Source organism: Panthera tigris, chromosome A3, assembly GCF_018350195.1.
Source record: "Panthera tigris isolate Pti1 chromosome A3, P.tigris_Pti1_mat1.1, whole genome shotgun sequence".
Taxonomy (NCBI): Eukaryota; Metazoa; Chordata; class Mammalia; order Carnivora; family Felidae; genus Panthera; species Panthera tigris.
In genome coordinates this window covers 38,835,092-38,841,091 of record NC_056662.1, presented here as the reverse complement: position 1 = coordinate 38,841,091, position 6,000 = coordinate 38,835,092, and the positions used below count along the sequence as shown (strand labels likewise).

General features: G+C 38.4%; 1 protein-coding gene across 11 annotated transcripts in view; it reads left to right on the top strand.

Annotated features, from left to right (window-relative positions):
- The first annotated feature begins 405 nt into the window (after positions 1–405).
- The window catches only part of TASP1 (taspase 1), a 342,726-nt gene continuing 337,131 nt past the window's right edge, over positions 406–6,000 (top strand). For all 11 annotated transcript variants that reach the window (XM_042980918.1, XM_042980915.1, XM_007086806.3 and 8 more), the window contains exon 1: positions 406–481. The gene's annotated coding sequence lies outside the window, so the exon portion shown is untranslated. The remainder of the gene's footprint in view (positions 482–6,000) is intronic.

The window sequence follows — 6,000 nt, the reverse complement described above, 5'->3', positions numbered from 1 at the left end:
AATCCGGGCAGAACTGTAGTTTTCCCTATTGTATGGGGCCGGGCGGCGGGGGGGGGGGGGGGGGGGGGGGGGGGGGGGGGGGGGTGCTGCAAAGACCGAGTAAAATTAAGTTCTGAAGTGTCACTTCATTAAATCATGGCTGCTCTAATTTCATGTCCTATCACATCGCTGGTCTGCCAAACCACTCGGATCAGTTACAGTCACAGGACTCCGGCTCACTAAGAGGCAGGTTGAGGGGAGATAGGCAACAGCGCCTGCGCAGCTCAGAACGAAGCTCCAGGTGAAATCCACGCAGAACTTCTGCGGCCAGGTGAAACGTTCGCTAGCAGTGGGCAGAGTCAGATCAGCGCGTGGGCGTAAGCTTCCGGCCACGTGGCTAGGCGCATGCCCAATGGAAAAGCTTGACGTAAGCCCCGCTTCCTCACCCTGGCAACGGGCGGGTGACTACTTCCGGTGCTGTGAGTGCTCGGGGCTGACGCGGGTGAGTGTCCCTCTTTCTCACGCTGTCCGCGCTGCTGCAGCCGCGGCGGCGCTGCCTCTGTCCAGGCCCCGTACGCTCACCGGGACATCCTCTCCGGGGCCGGGAGGGGGCGGCGCGCATGATGCCCACTTGCCTGGGGCGGTGCTGAAGGAGCGGATCCGGGACGTCCCTCGGCCCCTCGGTCGCGCGTGGCGCCCGTGTCGGTCCCCTTCTCAGCGTTGGCTCCAGCTTGGCGGTCTCATTCCTTCTCCGAGGAAGGGGCTGTCTGTGTGTGGGCAGTCCTCACTGTCCTTCACTCACTTTGCAGTGCGGGCTGCGGGGTTCTCCGAGTCGGAGGCTCGCAGAGACCCGAGAGTGTGCACCCTAGTCATGCGTGGCGGGTTGGGGCCAGGGCAGCCCCGTGGTGTAAGAGGCCTGGTTAGGGTCCGTCAGGACGTTAGCATTTACTGCTCAGGCGGCGGCGGAGGAAAGGACCGAGAAGATGGAGAGGAGGGTGGAAAACAGGAGCTGGAGCAGCCCTGGAAATAGAGGGCATCGTGTTTCCGGAAGGAGGGAGTTTAACTTGACTCGCCTCTGTAGGGGAGGGGAAAGGAAAGGTATTTTCGGGACCATGTGACTGAGATCGTTGAATACTAACCTAAGGAATTTTTATACACTCGGGAGTTAAAACAGTTTCCTTTTTTGTTTGTTTTAAATAAAGCTCCACCCCCACTCGTAAAAAGCAGTGCATGCTTATTAAAGAATATCTGGAGAACGCAGAAATAATTATAAAGAGATCACCTGTAGTTTTACCAACCCAGCATTTTGATCCCTTTCCTTTTTTTTTTTTAATAGCAAATTCTCAACCTATTTGTGATTATAGTGTGTGTGTATAAAGTGTGGTTATAACCAAAAAGCATAATTTTTGTACATTGCATCCATTGCATAGATTGATTTTTTTTCCCCTTTAGATATAATTAACATACCATAAACCCATCCTTTTAAATTGTAAATTTCATTGGTTTTTACTATACTGATAGAGTTGTGCACCTATCACCACTATATAGTTCCAGAACATTTTCATCATCTCCAAAAGAAACTGCCCATTATAATCACTTCCCCGTTTGATCCCCCAGTCCCTAGCAGCCACTAATCCACTTTTGTGTCTATTGATTTTCGTATTCTGGACATTTCATGCACATGGAACTATATAATATGTGGCCTTTTGTGTCTGCCTTCTTTTACTTAGCATAATGTTTTCAAGGTTCATCCATGTTGTATTATGTGTCAGTACTGCTTTCCTTCTTAATGACTGAATAATATTCCATTATATGAATATGCCACATTTTGTTTATCCATCATCAGTTGGACATTTGAATTGAATTCTCTTTTTGACTATTATGAATAATTATGTAAACATTCAGGTACAGGTTTCTGTGGGGTTATAGGTTTTCAGTTCTTTTGGGTATATATCTAGGAGTGGAAATGCTGGGTCATATGGTAACTATATTGAACTTTTTGAGGAGCTGCCAGATGTTTTCCAAAGTGGTCTGTCCAGCAGGATAAGAGGGTTCTGATTTCTCCATATCCTTGTTGGCACTTATTATCTATTTTGAATTACAGCTATGCTATTGCTTATGAAATGGTATCTCACTGTGGTTTTGATTTCCATTTCCCTGATGGCTAGTAATGTTGAGCATCTTTCCATATGCTTATTAGCCTTTTTTGTATCTTTGGAGAAATGTCAGTCTAATTCCTTTGCTCATTTTTATGTTGAGATTTTAAAAACTTTGATGTTATATGAGTTCTTTATATAGTCTGGAGGCAAGTCCTTTATCAGATATATAATTTGCAGTGTTGTTTTTTTGTTTTTTTTTTTTTTTTTTTTTTTCCATTTTGTGGGGTTTCTTTTTGCTTTTTGAATAGTGTCCTTTTAACCTTTTGGTGAATACTAATTTATTTATATTTTCTTTGGTTGCTTGTGCTTTTGGTGTCCTATGTAACACCATTGTCAAAGACGAGGTTATGTTTTTTCCTAAGAATTTTATAGTTTTAGTTCTTACATTTAGTTCTTGATCTGTGTATATCAAGGAATAGGTGGGTAGGAATAAGTAGGATTCCAAGTTCATTCTTTTGCATGTAGCTATCCAGTTTTTCCAGCACCATTTGTTGAAGACTATCCTTTCCTCATTTAATGGCCTTGGTACCCTTGTTGAAAACATATTGACCATAAATAATAAAGGTTATCATTTGTTAACCATTTTTCTATGTTGGATATTTAGGTCACTCCCAGATTTTTGTTTTTCTATATTATCCTGTGTTAAACACAGCATAAAAGACATAAAGTCTTTTTTGTGTTTGAAGTTATTTTGGTAGAAAGTGTTCTCAAAATTGAAATTATTGGGTCAAAGATGAAATAAGTGTGTTTTGGAGCTCATTGAATGAGGCATTAAACCTTCAATGTCATGATGTTAAGAGTGGCAAAATGTTTCTTTATCCATCAGTTGCTATAGCTTAAGGTCTGTATTTCTATAAAAGCCTTTTGCTATAAGATGAATGGATTCCCTGACTTATTATTCTTTCAACTGTTTCTAAAAGACTAAATAAATCTAGAGTGAAAAACTTCAACACCAGGGGCAAACAGGACATGCAGTAGTTTTCTAAGTGGTGTAAAGAAAAAAAAAGTGTCATCACATGCAGTAGGAAAATAAAACAGTCTTTGAGAGAAATGGGGTCAAGATTTAGACCTTAAATCAGTGTCTTCAAAGTCCCTAGAGCAGAAACAATGTTTTATTCTGAGTTTCTTTTCTGGCCTTGATAATCAGATTAATTTACATTCATCTTAGTCTCAGAGATGGCTAACTTAAACCTGTAGATAGTACATGGTTTAAAAAAAAAAATCAAATACATAAAGCTATTAGAAAATCAAGTTTTCCTTTCATCTTTGCCCCTCAGTCTCTGAGTTCTCCTTAGAGGTATCCACAGTATTATTGTTACTTGTGCTTTAGTGTAGACTAGTTCATACAGAGTATCTCTGGAAAGGTAGTATATACAAAATTACACATTTTAAGTCTCCTGATACTGACGAATTCCTTTTCAAATGGTTACATCAGTTTATGGCGGCTGTACAGTGCTAGTTAGGAAGATTTCATTTTTATTTGTATTTTTTTGAATATTCTTCCCTTAATATTGGATATCGAGTTTATATTTCCTCTTTTGCGTATTGTCTGTTCATGTCTTTTGGCATGCTATTCGTTTTGATTGGAGTTGTCCTTTTATGAGATTTATTTTGGCAGCCTTTTGTAGTTGGTTGTTTTACAATAGTCTGGATTTGGGGAGAAAAGTTAAAATGCTTTTTGTAACATTTATGCTAAGAGGTATGTGAGCTGAACAAGGGTCAAGGCAGTAGGGAAAAGGAAGTTAAATGCTTGAGGGAGAAACTTATAGGACTTGGAAAGTAGGTATAGTCCTAGATGACATGAAGGTGTGTTAGAAAAAAATTAGTGCTATTAAGCAAAATAAGGAGTAATGTGTAAAGAACTAGATTTCTATGGAAAGATGAGTTTGTTTTGGGTAGGCTAAGAGTGAAGAGGATCCAGGTTGAGCTGTGCAGGAGACTTGTGGCTAGAGCTCAAGAGACAGGATAAAGAGTTGCAAATCATCTGATTTACTGAGGGATGATTGTTTTGAAAGATTGGCAGTGGATGAAATTGCTGAAATTTGAGAATTGGTCCATGGACAGGGAGTCATGTAAGAGGACGAAGTTGGGAAGGGTCAGAGGGCCATGAAGAGCAGGGGATCTAGGAGATCTCTAGGGGATCTAGAGAACAAGGGTTGTAAGCAGAAAAGGCCATTAAGTTTGGTAACTTGGAAAAGATACAATTTATGTGAAGCAGGAAGTTTGTTTTTTTCCAAACAGCTTTATTAAGATAGAATTCATTTATCATATAATTTATCCACTTAAAGTGTACAACTCAGTGGCATTTAGTATATTCAGAATTGTGCAACCATCACCACAATCAGTTTTAGAACATTTTTATTGCCATCAAAAGAAAGCCCGCCCCCATGAGCAGTCACTCTCCAATTCCCCTTTAGCCTCCCAGCCCAAGGCAACCATTAATCTACTTTCTGTCTCCTTAGACTTGCCTACTCTGGACATTTCACATAAATGGAAGCATACTATATGCAGCCTTTTGTGTCTGACTTCTTTGATTGTTTTCAAGGTTCATTCATGCCATACTATGTATCAGTACTTATTTTTTCTATGGCTAAATAATATGCCATTTATGAATGTACCATATTTGTTTATCATCAGTTCTTGGACATTTGAATTGTTAATCATTTTTTGACTATTATAAATAATTCTGCCAAAAACATTCATGTACAGTTTTTTTGTGTGGCTATGTTTTCAGTTTTCTTGAGTATATACCTAGGAGTGAAATTATTGGGTCATATGCTAACTTTGTTTCGGAAGATGGACAAGTTACCAGTGTTTGTTAGAAATAATAAAATGAATTTTAATATCATCACTAGTGGAAAATTGCAAAATGTCCATATTCAGGTATATTATTCATAAATAAAAGCATTATAAAAATGAACCATATAATTGTTTTCTGTTGTGTAAAACTATAACATGTTAGTGCATCTCCTTTCATTGGAAACTTTGTGTATTGAATGTTACCTCAAAGCTTGGCTGAAATGTTAGACATTTTTCTTGTGGATCAATATATTGATGTAAGTATGCTTCATCAATTTCAAATAATGATTTGTAACAATTAGTACAAATGTGCTAAAAAATAATACCAGGGATATTTGATGTTAGTCTACAGAAATGATTTAGTTTTTACTCCTTAGTCTGAACTGTAGGGGTCAAACACTATGATCTTTTTTTTTTCCTTTTCTTTGTTTTTTTTTTTTTTTTTTTTTTTTTTTTTTTTTTTTTTTTGGATTACCTGTAGTTTGTGTGGCCTCAGAAGTTCAAGATCCAGAAAAACAAAAACAGACTTCTTGGGCAGTATTGTTGGTTTGGCCATGTTTTTGTCTATTCCTGCCCTGGGTGGGATGAGTATTGAGAAGTTTCAGCATATGACATTTCCTCCCTTACTGAAGTTTTTAAGTGAGATCTCATAGGCTTGCTCTATTTTGGAACTTGGATTTAGCTAGTTACTTCATGTTTCCATAAAAAAAAAAAAGAGGTGGGTTTTTTTTTTTTTTTTTGTAAATAATATGTTTAGATTTTTAAGAATTGAAAGGTATAAACTATGAACAATAAATTTCCACCCCACTTTTGTCCATTAGTCATTCAAATCTTCTTCTGGTGGCCACTATTATAGTATTTTTTTTGGCATATTCTTGCAGATTTGTACTTTGCGTATATATTTAGCTGTATTACTTTTTCCCCATTCCCTCAAAATATGGTATTGCATGTACATCTGTACTATGCCTTTTTTGCTTACCAAAATATCTTTAAGATTAGTCAATCTGTATTTCTTTATCAAGAATATTCTCATTTTTTCCAAAGGATGCTTTTATTTTTAACC